This window comes from Passer domesticus, chromosome 4 (genome assembly GCF_036417665.1).
Source record: "Passer domesticus isolate bPasDom1 chromosome 4, bPasDom1.hap1, whole genome shotgun sequence".
Taxonomy (NCBI): Eukaryota; Metazoa; Chordata; class Aves; order Passeriformes; family Passeridae; genus Passer; species Passer domesticus.
The window spans coordinates 41,855,308-41,871,524 of NC_087477.1; the positions used below are offsets into that span (position 1 = coordinate 41,855,308).

Below are 16,217 nucleotides of genomic sequence, written 5' to 3' on the forward strand. Positions count from 1 at the left end.
AGAGACAAAAGCTAAATGGTTTCAGCCCTTGATCCCAATTTCAAAATTCATTTGTTTGCAGAATATTTCCCTTCTCAGTGTTACTTCCACTGGATTAAATATTCCATCTGATTCAAAACTTTTAGAATACACTAACTTCCAAGTGAAAGGCTATTAAAAATCTATTTATTTTTTTAATTTGCTTAACAAATGTTGAAAAAAGGTGTGGTTTTTTTGTTTTCTTGATGTTTTTTCCTGACCGGAAGCATTCATATAATTTTTTATGAGATCACAAGAAAAATTATATGCCTGTTATCTTAATTTCTTTTCCATAACATGTCACAAACTTCATATTATGCCATACAGATCATACACAAATAAATATTAGTGCTAAGTCCACATATATTTCTAAAACCACATAATTGTATGTATAAACATAATGCATGCTATCAGGTGCCCAGCTTGAAAATACAATTTACTGGAAAATATATAATGCCTAAGCTGAGTGACACAAAACTGGACCTCAGTAAAGGTGAGCAGAGGGCACAGTTCCAGCTGGGAGAAGGGCAAGACTGAAAGGAGAATTGAGGCTCGTGGTGCCCATGTGGTACTGGATCAATGAGACAGACTGGGGATGCTCAGGCTAAGCATCAAGATAAAGTTTTTACGACGTAGCTAAATGTCACCCAAACTTATCTGTGCAGGAGTGAGATACTCAAGATCAGACGCGGGAAGTGGCTGCTGGAAAAGGTTTGGGTTTAGCTGATGTTCCAGTATGAAAGGGAAGAGCATCTGGGTGGTCCATGAGCCCACACCTCCACCACAGCTCTGTGAGCCCGTGACTCCAGGCTGGCTCTCCCCACCTCTTTCACCAGAGTTGGACTCCCCTGCAAATGAGAGATGACAGGGCATTGCTTACATCCCCTGCAATCAAACCACCTGGCACTTTCCAGGGAATGATGAACTGTAGTCTCTCCTCAAAGGAAGCCAACAATCTGCTGCTGTTCAGCTGAATGCTGGATGTCTTTCTGTGAGCTGAGTCACAGTGATTAAGCCTTCTGCTGGTTTGTCTATTAAACCTTTGCATTTTAATTAGGGGTCTGGGAGAAGGACTGTTTTCTTTGGAAGAGGAAGGATATTATTTTCATTTTTTCCCTTTGGTTTTCCTTCCTCTTGGGAAAGTTCCCCCATGGAGCTTAAGTCTGGATAATTTGCTGTCTGCGTCAGGAAAAGCATTGTGCAGAGTGGATATTCCAGTGGGCAAAGTGACCCTTGGCTGCAGGACACATGCCTCAGAGCAGGCAGGCATCTGTGGAGTGGTGGGCAGCTCTCCCCACTGCTCATGGTGGGAAGTGCTTGCCCTTTTGACTGCCTGTGCACTGCTCCAAACAAAAAGAAGTCTCCTACCTGTCCCTATAGGAACAGGCACCTTTGTGCATCTGTGCTGTGTGGTTCAGAAAAAGTCATGTTTGAGCATCAGTGATGACCTGATGTTCATGTGCACTCAGAGCCCTCCACAACTTTCCATCACTGCAGGGTCGGCTTTACAGTTTGTGATGGGCTCTCTCCACATGAGAAACAGGTTCTTCATCACAGCACTGTTCCTTCTGTGCATCTTTTTCCGCAATCCCAGCTGGTTTCAGTGCTGTCAGAGCCCTCACAAGAGCTGTGCCTGCCTCCCCTGGAGCTGACGACAAGCCACATGAATGACCACAAGAACATTTTGTCTCATTCCTCTGCCTGGAGCCTTTCTCCTCTCCACCCCAAGCCACAGACGTACCCAGAGCTGGGGAATGGAGATGAAGAATTAAACCACATTTTGATCTTTGCTTGACAAAAAAATAGCAAGAGTCACATTTTGTAGAAATGTAGTAAACAATACATTTTTTGTAGGACTGAATGCTTCAGAATGACAAGAAATACCTCTTGAGCTTTCTCTGAAGTTACATTTCATATCCACTACCGACATGGTTATTTACTATATCCATCTTTTCACCAACATACCATACTAGGAAATAAGATAATGGAACTAACTGTAATTTCTATTTTAAATTTGTTGAGATCAAGTCCTCTTTAGGATGAATTGTAAAATCTTCCTCTTGCCTTCACTAGGGTTTCAATTTTTCCCAAGTACTGGCAAACCACCTGCAGGCTGATGTGTCCTTGCTGCAGCTGAAACTCCTGGGAGGGGCCTGGCAGTGCCAGAGCTCCCAGTGGAAATCCAGGACAGTTGCTCCATCAATTTATCAGTTTCACAATGAGCCTGCCAATAGCTTTAGGCACCTACATGCTCCTGCAAAACTGACTCCACTGCCAAATATGACTTCTTCTTATAGCATGAAAAATGTATATTTTTTTTTCCTTAACAACAGAATTTAAGAAGCCTTATCCCCATGCCAAATGTGGTATTGCAAAATTCTGAGGAGCTATACATAACTTGCAGCCTGACCTCCAGAGCTACTTAGCAATCTCAATTTCCTTGTAACTCAGCTGTGTCACCTCATTCCCCAGCATCCTTGGCTAGGTCACATTGTCTTACAAAAGAGAAATTTATGGATGGAGGCCCAAGGGTTAAATTGCATAGGGTATAAGATCAAGATAAACTTATGGAGGCCTAAAGAAGTCGTGGTTAGATGTCAGCTGTTACCTTGTGCTGGCATTCTTGGGTTATGCAGAAATGTAAATTCCACACACAGGCTCTGTTGACACTGCTGTTTGTCCCATGAAGTGTTTCTCCTTGGACAGTGACAAGTCAGATCCTGGGACATAAATCCCACTGCTGTTTTATCACTGACTGCTGCCACGTGGAAGATAGAACTCGCTGCTCCCCCTGCCTTGCTGTCAGCCCTTTCTCCCCCAGCAGCTTGTCAAACGCTGTTTACAGACTACACAGCTTTCATCTCCCCAGCAGCGGCCGCCTGCCTGCCGTGATTCCACACGCTCCCAGCTGCAGGCTGCAGGGAGGACTGAGCACCATTCACCCCCTGATGGAGCCAGTGACTGCCCCATCCTGGAGCCCATAGGTGAGCCACTGGGAATAGGAATATCCAGCAGCAGCACTGACACTGCAATGGTGCTGTGTAATTTTCAAACTTGAGGCTGCGGCTTCTCGTGTCCTTAGCCAGGAACAAGCTGACAGCTGCCTTTGTATCAGCTGGGCTCCAGCTCTGCAAGGCTTCACCCTCCCAAGAGCAGCAGCAATGAAAAGGAAATACAAAGAAATCAGAGAGAATGGTGTGACAGGGGGAGGGCTGTGTTCAAGTGTGGCAGTGCCTCATCCTTCATTTTTACTGCCCTATCTGTTACAGATGTCTGTAGGCTGTGGCTTCCCACTCTCCTGTAAGAGAGATCAGGCTCTGAACAGGAGACACCAGATGAAGGTCTTTGGCTGAGGAAGAGAAATCAATTACCATGATAGATGGGTTGTAGCAGTTGGAGGTGAGGAAAAGAAAAGAGCCAATGAGCTCTCCTACAGCACACAGCAATGCAAAGCAGCTGTAGTTCCCCTTCATTTCTTGTGTTTCCAGCCACATGAACTAGCCACAGCCAGCAGAGTAAATGCCCACCACCAGCCAAGTGTGCTACCAGGAGCAGCTCCTGTCTGAATCAGAAACTTCTGAAAATTCAGCCTTGAAAAGTTCCTACTGGTATTTGTGTATTTGCATGGCTTGGTGCTTAGAAAGTAGTCATCTTTCAGCAAGGAAAAGTGGTGGTGAACAAAAGATTTTTTTTTTCCCCTTTGATAAATCTATCCCCTTACAAATTTTTTCCACTATTTTTTGCATGAAAGTGGGTAAAATTTAAAAAATAATGGCACTCAGTACATCACATCTTAGGTGTTCACATGAGAGGCTCTAACAATGTCAGGTCTTCAGAAGGCATCAAGAAGTAACCTTCTGAAAATTAATCCTTTCTAAAATTATTTTATATAGATGCCCAAAATAACAGCTGCTTTTAAAAACTTTCTATAAACTGGGAATCACTCCACTATAATTTTGATGTAGCAATAATTATTCGATCAAATTCTGCTGGAATATTTGTATATATAGTCATACATGAGAATTATTTTCTTACCTCATTATATTAATATTCAATTGCTTGCATAGAACAAGTTTAGTTACTATTTTGGGCATAGAATAGCTTGGTTTTATATTAAACTCCCTGCTTATCTGCTGTCCTTTCTGCCCAGCAGAAGATCTGAAACGCAGCACTTTTTTAATATCAGGAAAAATACTATATCTGAGGTGGTTTTTCAGTGATGCATTTTCAATGAGAAAAACAGGCCCTGCCAGATATGAATAGTGCCTATGTGTTAGACAATGGTGCTAGTTTAATTTGCAATCATACACAAACTTAGCAGTAAACAACCTCAGCAAATAATGAGCAATTGATGGAGAGCATTTTTTACTTGGGACAACAAACATGAAAGTCAAGATGAATCCATTGCTTCAATTTCACAGACAATGTGAATTGGAAACAGGCTGCATACATTCTGTTTTAACTTAGAGAATAAAAGGTTCTCATTGTCTAAGAAACTAGATTAATTTTCAATAAAATTCCAAAGTTATTTTACTTCCTCCTAGTGGTTCTTCCAAAAATTTCATAAGTAGAGATAGCAGTGGTAAATACAGCAAATTAATTTTATAACTTAGATGTGAGACAGCAAACAAATTACTTGCTATTAATTGATAGCTACAGAAAAGATGCAATGGGTTACCTCAGACAGCTCAGATAAATCTTTTTGTGTTTCACATTTGTTAGGAAACACGATTTTGCAAGTGATTGACGTGAAGAAAATTGCTACTGTCTCCTTCCACCATATTAGCTAGAAATGTCCATATTTAAAACTTAACACACCCCCACAGACATAAAATGTGCATGGGAAAGAATGCCACTGCTCAGGAAAACATGAGGAGAAGAGGCCACAGGGAAGAGCATGGAAGCAGCAAAAAGGGGATGCCCCAAAACAAAAATAAGCAGGAGGATGGTAATCAAGCCTCAGAAAAAGTGAAAGACAAAGAGCAGATGGCAATGAATAAACAAAGCCAGAAACATAGCAAAGATTATAAAGAAATTTTATAGTAGAGGAAAAAGCCCATAAGACTGGTAAAATATTATTTATTAACTCCCAGTCTCTGCATTTTATTTTATGGTGCCCACCTGATTGGCAGGTGTATGGGCCCAGTTCCCACAAAGAAAACTCACTTTTCAGGTGCATTGCAGCATCTGGAGGGAGGTGTTCTGTATTTGTTTTGATATGGATTTTTGCCTACATCCACAGGCTGTCATTTTGCTGAGAATACCCCCAAATACTGCAGGGAAAAAACCTGCCACAGGCAGTCCCATTTGCAGCTAAGGACCAGGGAACTCTGCCAAATCTCTCTAAAAAAATTTATGTTCTGTCTAATTCCTCAGAGAGGATGACTGTAGATATCATGCACGGGACGTTCAAGTTAGAGGACTGAATTGCATGGAGAAAACAAACATTTGGGGAAAGTCTGAGCTCTCTAAAACTGGAGAATATTCTTGGTCTGGATAAAAAGAGAGGAAACAATCTATACTTGGTATGCCATGTATTTCTACAACAAAGATGAGCTAATAACTACCTCACCTGATAGCTATTTATGAAACTGCAAAAAATATGTTATTTTTACCAAAGCAACAACAGTGAGACACACAGAAGGACAACACATCCTGGTGACTTCATACAGGGACATTGAGAAAGAAACCTACCTTCTATGTTAGATCCATGGATGGATGGATGTGCAGTTCCCTTCGGGAGCTATTATATCACTTGAGCAGAGAACAAGCTAATATTACCTATCCAAAACTGCACTTTGTGGCAGACTGATTAAAATCATGCCTCCCACTTGAAAAATGACAAGTAAAGAATTGTAAGAGCACAATAAAACCCCAAAGCTAGGTATGAAATATGAAACTATTTCTGTTTAGCTATATTCCCCTCTTGCAGGGGGACTGTGACAGGAGGCTATAGCAGTGGATTGACAAAACCTGTTTAAAATGAGAACACAATTTTTGCAGTAAACCAAAATTGAGAGAAACTCCATTCACCTCTGCCCCCTCTGAGGGGGCAGGGATTTTTGCCGGCCATCAACATTAACTCTTTCATTTTCCAGGGTTCATACCCTTGGCATGGCTGATCAACTTTATTGGTTTCATCTATTCTTTTAAGGAAATAGTGAAATGTCTTTCCTTGATTTTATAATTTTGAATATATTTCTTTCCATGCCAATCAGGAATCCTAAAGAAATCTGAGTGGGGTAATGGGAAGTGTAGTCTCAGCTGGCATATCAGCCTCAGTGAGTTTCTAAAGCATCTAAACCCCAAGGCATGACTGCCCACCATGGCCTGCACTCTTGCTCGCAGAGCCTGGATATTTTTGCAAGGCTTCTCACATCCAGATGATGTGTACATTTTCTAGTTATTTTTCTCAAATGGTCTAGAAATTCCTTCTGCAGATACCAAATCTCTTCCCAACCTGTATTAATTTTCTAGACATCTGTGTGTTTGTCACCTGGAGGTGACTGGAAGGCATTGCAAAGGCCCCTTTTGGCAATGTCAGGATGTTATTTCTGCCAGTTAATGTGGGCTTCCCACAAATAAAGACACTAAACCTTTAGCTGCAGAGCCACAGCTGTCTTCTTTCTTTAGAAGGTATTTACTATAGAACACTCTAAAGTGTTTGCTGGTGTCTGCAGTGCATAATCTTCTGATCTAGTTCTTTAGATTTACAATCAAGTTGATGTTTGCATCAGTCTCAATAATTCATTTGCAGTCGCAGAGGAATATTCCCAAACATACACATCACCCAAAACAACTCATTCTGAATGCCACAAAGATAAAGGAAGGCCTTTTCCCATAGAGTACGTGATGATATGGTGAAACACATTTTCTTTACCACATGGAAACCAGAAGTTTAAAGGAGTTAAAAGAGATTAGGGCAGTTAACATGACACAGGGGAGTGCGGTGGCTCTTGAAGGCAATTTTGCCTCTACACCTTGTAGCTTACCATGTGTCATGGCCGATGCCAGGCCCCCAGTGGACAACACTGTTCTGGCTGTGGTACTCTTCTCCCAGATATCTCTAGTTACTTGTGGCTGGAGCAGAACGTGGGATGGCTCCTGTGATCTTCACTGCCTTCCTCAGCAGCTGTGGATCCAGCAAGCCTTCCTGCAGCTGCCTCTGGAGAAAAATTCAGACTCTGAGGAGAGGTCACCAAGGCATTTGAGCTGTGTCCTTGGCAGCAGATGCCCTTTGCTCTTTCTTCTCATGGTACACACTCCAGCTCCAGAACCACCACAGAGTACAGCTGGGCTAAATATGCACAAGATGCAAATAAAAGCTTTTGCAAAGCCAGATACTGCCACAGTCCTTCCACTCTGGAACTATGATGAATGTTTATGCTCACAGCACTGACTGTTCATTAGCAGAAGCTGTCATTTTTTCATCTGAGATCACTTAGCTGAAGTGTTTTGGCAGTAAATTTCTGGCACCTCTCTTCGTGAGGAATGCCACACAGCAAACTGCTCACCAGCTGCTGCATCTACACTTCTAAATAATTGACAGATCCATTTGTTGATTTTTACAGACATTGATGTAAGTGACAGTTCCTTAAGAGATGTCTCTGTGCTTAAACTGATGGCATATCTGAAGAAACAGCAGAATGGAGATGCAATACTTTTTCTTCTTCCTCCTTAATGTAAATACCTTCAGCTTGAAATGTCAAATATGGGACTCTGCCATATTTTTATCTCTCTATGTATAATCAAAAGGAAACATATTTCCAAAGATGACATTTTTATTGTGAAATAACTTGTTGCTTATTTTAAAATAATGTTTTAATTGTGGTTGTCAGGAGGTTTGGAGACTAGTTTTGTGAATGGCAGTTCTGAAGGCAGGAAAGAGGGAGATCTTGCTGTGTTTCATCATGGGAGCCACTCTATGCTTGCCTGATCTCTGCCAGGTTCTTGTGACTGAGACATCACACAGTGCAGCTGGGCGTGCTGGTCCACAGTGCTGCAGCTCTGCTGGTGATGCACAAACTGGAATTCAGCCTTCTAATGCAGCTGGGACTAGACTGATCAACATGGTGGAAGACTGGGACCTAAGCCCTAAGCCAGGGTCCAGAGACAGCCGAAGGGCTGGAGGGCAGGCCCAGCCTCCGCTCCACGTGGAGAAGGCAAGCAGCCACGTGCTGCAATCACAAACATCCTGTCCAATGGTCACACATCTAAATATTCTACTAGACTCCATGGCAACAAACAAAACCAGAACAAAAATACAGAAATCTTGCAGATCAGTAGATGTGCTCTGAGCTCTTGGATACTAGACCACTTGGATTAAACTGTCTAGCTTCATAATGTTTGTGGGGCAGGGAAGGGAAGGACCTTAAACTCCTCAGTTTGTTATCATATCTAAGCTCTTGCTTACATTTTCAAACAGATGGAGCAGATACTCAAAAGGGACTATCACTCTCTGATGGGGTCTTTACACAGTTTTGCATAACATATTAGTGAGTTTATTTGGCTTGTTTATAGTGCTCTGTTGATTAAAAAAGCATGACCTTTTTTTTGAAGAAATGCTTTTCTCTAAAAGATGTTTGTTTAAATCAGTCAAAATTCTTTGATTTGACTGATATTTTTTGGCCAAAAAAAAATTGGACCTTCAAACAATTCAAAAGTTCAAATGTTTTGATTTGTCATTAAGTTGAACTGTTTTGCCTCCTGGTTTACTAAGGACTTAAAAAAGACATAAATTCTTTTACTTGAGCTTTCAACTAAATCCATTTTTGGTGGTGGTCATGATTTTACAAGAACATAATTCATTGAACCTTCCTCATCACTTTGCAGTTTTGGGAGTTGTCTACCAACCTCAAAAGTTTATTGTCTTAACACCTCTCCCATTCAGGCAGCCAGGGACAACCATTTGTCCTGCATACTGAAATTCAGAAATGCCTTCCTAGTGAGACTTGCTGCTGTACAGCATTAATACTCCCTAACCCTTGTGATCCATAAGGAAAGAGTTTGTATGGAAAGTAGCAATGGTCAAAATGCTCAGGGAGCTTAGGATCTCTTCATGGGCACTATGCTCCAAACCTGGGTGTGCAATCACAGTTTTCCTAAAACTGGAAAGCTATTTTTACCTACATGGGACTGTCTGTTGTGTCTAGAGCTTTTATTTTATTGAATATAGCACACAGGAAGTTACTCCTCTTAAAGCCCTCTTGGCTCTACTTCTCATGCCATTAGAGGCAGCCTCTCCCCTGTGAAAAGTGCTTGTGCTATTGCCTGTTTCTAAAGCTTCAGTGTTTTACAATAAGCATTTCCTTGGAAGATAAATGCCCCAGTGAGCAGTTTAGAGACATTTCTCATTTGACTGAATCTGGATTTATTTGGTGCTCAGCAGGATAAGTTCAGCAGAAGGAAATGAGTGTCACTTATCAATACTGTTATCATGTCATGTCAATGTTAATCCATTAGTCACCATGATTCCCAGCCCTTTTCTTGGACTCCAGAGTACCATGGCAAATGTGGCTGACATTGCACCAGGACAGAGTGCTATACCAGAACCAAAAGTATCTGATTGACCCCTTTTTGCCAGAACATTTCCCTTGGGTGCTCTTCATTCACTGGTCTCTTGGTTAACTGCAACTTGCTCTTCAGGCCATTGATAAAAGGTAAGAAACTGCACAGATACAAGATCTGATCCTGTTAATTTCATTGACTAGAGATCACAGGAGTTTTACACTGTGTTTATATCAAAACTAAAACAGGCAGGAAAAACAAGTGAAATACCCGACATCTTGTATCACTGCAGCAATAATTAAAAAGTAAATTCACAACCTTATCACAGGTTTTGATGAAGCTGTGAACTTACTTCATGAATTATATTGTAAACGATACAATATATGCAAGAATACAACTTTTTTACCAAATTATATTGTAAATATAATATCTTTTCCCTTACCTCAAATCTCACCTTTGTGAACTGACATTTTATTTTATTGCTGTTTAAGTCCCTCTTGAGTCACATTTCCAACATTTTGTTCAGTCAGGCTGACGAGCCCACAGTAATGACTCCAGTTGTCTCAATGTTAACATTGGTTTAATATTTACATTTATGAGTTCCCTGAGGTGTGAGAGACTACCACATTTAAAAACCAGCCCCTTCTCCTGTAGCTCTTTACAAACTAATTATTGAGACCTGTGGGTTAATCTATTTGACTATGTCAGTGGAAAGCATTGCATGACCAGCCAGAATAAGAGCACCACTTGCTTGCCTCTTCTGTCACCTCCAGTATTTCCCTAACAGGAACTTCAGTGCTAAGCCTTTCTGCTCAGCTTCATCCTGGGGCTGACCCAGCTGGATTAACCAGTCTGAATAATTTAAAAGCCCAAACCCAAGAAACAACTCCCAGCTCCTGGTCTTCACCAAGCCACAAGAAGTCAAGAACTTTCTCCAGCCATCCTGTGCAGGAGCCCACCGAGAACAGACCCGGCATGTCTGTCTAACTCCAAAGTGGGGTGCTAAAAACTCTCAGGATATTTACAATGACAGCAACCACAGCAGGAAGGTGAAGTCTGGGTTTTTGTTCCATGGAACTTAGGACAAAGCAGTAAACATGCAATCTTCTCACAGGAAGCTTCTCTTCACGCTACTGTTGTTTTGTTCACCCAAGTCTGAGCAAACTGGATCAAAGCTCCATCTAAGCCAGAAAATCTAGTTTTTTCAGAATATGTTCCCAAGTTCCAGCCACTTGTGGCTGGAGGATTTCCTGAGCCAGAACAATGCCTTTCTACAAAGGTCTCTGGGAAGGGTTTTCTTCCACAAATTTTTGCAGGAAATCTTTCAACTTTGCATACAAACACAGGCCTATATATGTGGCACGTTTTTTTGCTATAGATACGTTAGTTCAGAAGAGACTACGTATCATTGGTAAGCAAAGTTATTGTTAGAATAGCTGCTTAGTAAGGGCCAAATGGTTACATAAGCAAAATGAATCCAATTAAAAGTCCATTTTCCCCACAACCACAGTCTTCTGAATCACTCATTGTTCAGGCTGAAGTTTTCCATGCCTAAAGAGAGGTTTTCTTATCCCCTTACAGTCAAAGCAAAATCCCTGCAACCATTTTTAGGTTATGGGAGAGTGATTCTAACCAAATTTTTTCCAGAAGAACTACAGTAAAAACAGATGAAATTTGAAACTTGGCCATGACTGAGTAATCAATGAAAATTAGTGCCCTTGCATGCTTTGAAAGTAATTTGCTTTAATTTAGCAAAGTTGTGGCTTTTCACAAACAGTGTGCTGTGTACTCATGGCTAAGATGTTTTCTACAGGTGGACGTACTGAAGGGGTGAGTGAGAACATGCAATGATTTCAAAAAGATCTCTGTGTTGCTGCAGAGCCTGCCATTCACTGTAGTCACCCTGTAGAAGAAATAATTCTCTTTTATGGGTATGGAGATCTGAGCTAATCCAGCCCTTGAATTTCTTCCAAACTCCACCAGGTGTGAGGGCCTTGTGCTCAGATGTAAGAATAGGGTAGCACAGGTAAAAGGGAAGAATCAATAAACCAACTATCTTTTCTAAGAGCTTTACTGAGTTTGAAAAAACCTGCTTTTTACTCTTCCCTGTTTAAGAAAATCCTTACATCAGCCCAGCTTTGAAGATGGGAGAGCCCTCCCTCAGGAAAACCAGCGGTCCCCAGGCAGTCAGGGATGCCCCTGAGATAAAAATGTTGGTGGCTAGGACTCCTTTAGGTTAGGTAAGATAGGCCTTACCTCATAACCCTTAGCTCTTGGATGAATGCTTTTACTCCTTTGCAGCCAGGGAACATCAGGAGTTCTGGGCCAACAGAGGCAATCTCAGATTCCTGCTGTATTCTGTGCATTCCTTACAGTGATGACAGCCAGGTCATCATCTGAGCGTGACTCTTTAGGGAGTCAACAAAGTTAAAAGCTGATTGCTCAGGGCACATCTCTATAGGCATCTGTTGCCTCAGTAAGGTGTTCACTGACTGAGTAAATAATTCAGGATAGGCAAGAACCTTGGCAAGACCAAATGCTTAGAAAATGGATAAACCAGTGGCTAAACTAGGCTACTTGAACCTCCCACTCTGCTTTTGGAGGCAATATTTCTTTTAATGGTGGCCACATCTGATTGCTTTTAAAAGTTCCATTGTGCTTGAAACAATATAAGAAATCACATAAGGCCACAACCAGCAAAGGAACAAACAAAAATCAGCCTCAGCTTCACCCAGTCACATTTTCTGAGGGTTCTTCTAAAATATCTCAATATCCCTACACATCACTTACCTGCGCCTCTTTGTTTACATGAATAAATGGTTCCCACAATGTCAGAAAGGTTTCAATTCTGGCATTAATCTTCAAAGAAATTCTTATTAAATAATTTCCTCCATGTCAAATTTTAGTGCTTTAAAATAAGATTCCTCTTCTTGGAATTGTTTCCTTGGACAACTAATTACCAGAGAAACTCTTTCTTGACAGAATTTATAAATGCAAGGATAAAGGAAAAAACACCATTCTGACTAATCTGGAAATTACTGTTGTCTTTTACCTATTCTTAAAGTCTTTAAAGCATTTGGATGATACATGACAGATTATTACCTTGAATATATGCACCACTGGGAAATGCCATTATCCACCAGGTAATACTGAAACACAGAACTCTAGGAGTTATTTATATGATTTACACCTTTTGTATATTCTTCTTTTTTATTTTATTAAGAGCTTATCAGTTTAAGATATTTATCTATTTTGTCCTTCATCAAAGCACACAACATTCTCTGAACCCTTTGAGAAAATGAAGTGAAGAAACAAGGTTGGCCAGGTAAAATCACATAGAAAGTTATGCAGAAAAATGATACTAGAATCACTTTCAATATTGAAAACACTATCATGGGTGACCAGAGAAGCATTAGATATGAAGAAAAAATGTCTTCAATTCTGAAAAACCTTAGGTTTTCACTACTTTACAAATTTCAATCCATTTGCAAAGTTGCGGCTATAACTGAATAAAACCTGCTACATAAAACCAAAGACAAAAAATCCATGACAATTCCTATTTCTTTGAAAACACAGAATTCTTTTCAGTACTTATTTTAACAGTATTCAAGACTGAAGTGTGAAAGGTATCTAATACAAAATATGCAACTAATATGTTCTTTGCAAAGCATCAAAGATATTTTACTGCTGCATTAATCAACCACTAATAATCAGTGACAGGCCAACTGGAATACTCGAAAGCATCCCAGCATAGGCAAGCAAGAATCAAATCAGATCCAAGAAGAGTAATTTTTTTAATTCTTTGGCAACATAATAAAATTGTTTCTGTTAAAAACCCTAAATTACCTTTTCTTTATAGGCTCTCAATCCCACTACTTGAGTTTCCAGTTTTTGTCACTTGACATGGAAAGACTTTGATCATGTGGTAAATGGTTTTACAGTGGGCAGGAGTGCAAGTGGCAAGATGCAGAACAAGGAACTTATCCTCAAGAGTTTGATTTTGATGGGTTGCCTTTGATCCCACAAAGACCGGATTACAACTTTAAAGTCCAGCCTAGCAGTGGGTGCATCACCTCAGGAACCCACCAGAGAACAAAGCACATTCCAAAGACAGAAATTGCAGGGCCTGGCTTAAAACTCTTGAGCTGCAATTCAGGAACTTCACCAAAAAAAGAAACTTGGTACTTGTGCCAATCTATTTAACAACCACAGAATTTGGGAGAGTGTTCAGTTCCCTTCCTTTTTTATCTGTTTGTCCAGTCTCCAGCTTTCCCCTTCAAGATCATCAGGTTTGTTGACAGTAGCCACTGTCAAACAAAGTTATTTATTGAATATTGCATTGAATTTCATTCTGTTTTGCCTATACCTTGTGCAAATGACAGGAACTGTTTAGCATTTATGGGAATGCAACAGAGAAAAGAATTTGAAATGCTTCAAAACTGCGCAAGATGAAAAAAAGTAAGAAAAGCATTTAGAATGTCTACAATAAAAGAAAGGGAAGGAGACAAAAGAAGTCAAGATTTGTTTTTCCTTTGGTGAAAGCCAGCCAGGAATTCTTGAAATTCTTCAAGCTACATTGAGCTACATCTTCTAGATCTAAATGTGAAGCTGCACGGGATTTAAGCACATGTTTCCATAGACTTTTCAACCACTGGCAATTTTTGCTCAGAAAGACTATCACTTATTGGGACTCTACATCTTTTACAGCCTATTTATTAAAGTTGTTTATAACTCCTAAATTTGGTTTCTGAGTAGTGAGTTTTGTGAAAGTCATAAAGTGTTAGATTTAATGCAGAAGGAAGCATAAAATTATGTAATTTTTCATGCTGTGAGCACTCTTCCACCTATCTAAGAGATCTGTCTTGGGTGAGAATTCCCAATGATGCCCTGGGGAAGAATTGGATTCAAAGGAATCATTCCCAAATGGCTAAGTTACAGTCTTATGCTTGCAGGTACTGAAAAGAGGGAAACCTTGTGGTTGATCTTTTCTAGAAGAGGAAAAAGACAGTAGAGAGAAAAAAAGCAGTGTGACTTCTCTCTCCTGTGTCCCCTGACAGAAACAGGGTCCTGCCTTGAAGTCTGTTCAAGAAAGGACGTTGTATTGTTTGAATTGAGCACTTTGACCAGGAGGAACATCCATAGGAAAACAGAGCTAACTAAACCAGCAGCAGTCCATTTAAAACAACAAAGCCTGCTGGGAAAGTCCCTGGGGAGGAGGTACTACTGTTGAACTTGGGGTATTCCCTCCAAGATTTCCACAAAAAATTATACAATTATAGGCTGCAATACATAAAACCGGGTGATTGATTCAGCCCTTGAGCTGCAGATGATGCCCTGCAGAGTACCAGCAGATAGGAACTTGGGATCCAGCTGTGGTAGTTTCGGATGCACAGAGGACTCAGATACCAGTCCTGTGAACAGGGTGATGCCCTTTCCCAAGTTGACTCTTCTCTCCCCAAAATAAACTATGATTCTCATCCATGGAATTAGCCTGCTCAGAATAAAAACTACTGATAAGCCTAATGACCTGCCTAGGCTGCAAACAAAATATTTAATTTAATTAAAGAAAACAGGAAGCTCTTCCTACCTGTCTATGGTTAAAAAAAAAAAAGTGTCCGTCACTGATCATGAGATATGCTGCTTTAACAAGTGCCAAAAGTTCTGAAGATCCTTTTTAGAGGTTTCTAAATGCATTATTTATAAGTTCCCTTCCTCTCACAGAATTCTTTATAGCTGGAACTGTAGTATTAATGGAGCTTGGCTTTACAGGCAGAGACTGAAATAGAAACAATAAAACTTTAAAACTTACTAAAATATTTTACGAATAAGCTGCTGTAAAATATCAGGCATCTACAAGCTGTGGTGTGAAATGCGTGGCTTCTTGGATATGACCTACATAACTCACCCACAGTGTCTTCACACAGAAACACTGAATCTTTCCAAATGCACACTGCAAAACTTTCTCAGACCACATTCCAAAAATGTTACAATTTTTAAATCTATCCCAAACATATATATTCCGTACTTTCACATCTCTAAAATGGAGTGAGATGATTCAGTAATGCAGCATTTGATAGCAAAATATGCTTTCAGCAATCTGACTACAGCTGTCTGGTTTGACTTCAAGTCCCAAAATAATTTTTGGCAGGAAGAAATATTGGAGGGGAGTGGGGAGAAAGAGAGGCAAGGAAACAAAAAAGAAAAAAGAGGCAGATTTGTGAAATTGGAAGCTTAAGTAAAATGTGCCTGCCTTTGAATTTTCATCCATTATTTATTAAATGTGAACATCTCTATTTTGTTTGATGAGAATTCAAAAAAATACTTTAAAATATTTGAATCCCTGAGCAAATTTTGAAAAAACTCAATTGGTCCCAAATTCTCATTAAGAAATGGCAGTTCTAGATAGCCTAATGGATTAAACAGAGCTCTGTGAGTTATGGTACTCTGAAGAGTACTGAAGCCCATGCCAATATGCACATTCTCTTCTGTACTTGCATTTATGTTTTATGCAGCCTTTTCAAATGATGGTATTTTCTTTCTCTGTACAAATACAGGTAAATTCTTTCTTCAAATGCAAGTGTGTGTGAAACACTCTTAATTGAGAAGTGTTCAATACTTCTTTCTGGTTTGTTCTTCTGAAGGAAGAACATGAAGAACCTCCAACATTATTTATGGCTAGTAAGCATGGTCCA

The 16,217-nt window shown here is 40.2% G+C and overlaps 1 long non-coding RNA gene across 15 annotated transcripts in view; it reads right to left on the reverse strand.

Moving 5' to 3' along the window:
• LOC135299060 (uncharacterized) overlaps positions 1-15,782 on the reverse strand; it is a 61,322-nt gene extending 45,540 nt beyond the window's left edge. For 14 of the 15 annotated variants that reach the window (XR_010361096.1, XR_010361086.1, XR_010361095.1 and 11 more), the window contains exon 1: positions 5,713-5,834. This is a non-coding gene — a long non-coding RNA (uncharacterized LOC135299060). Of the gene's footprint in view, positions 1-5,712; positions 5,835-7,010 lie in introns of those variants that run through there. The other variant, XR_010361084.1, reaches the window with a different exon arrangement.
• Positions 15,783-16,217: the final 435 nt, after the last annotated feature.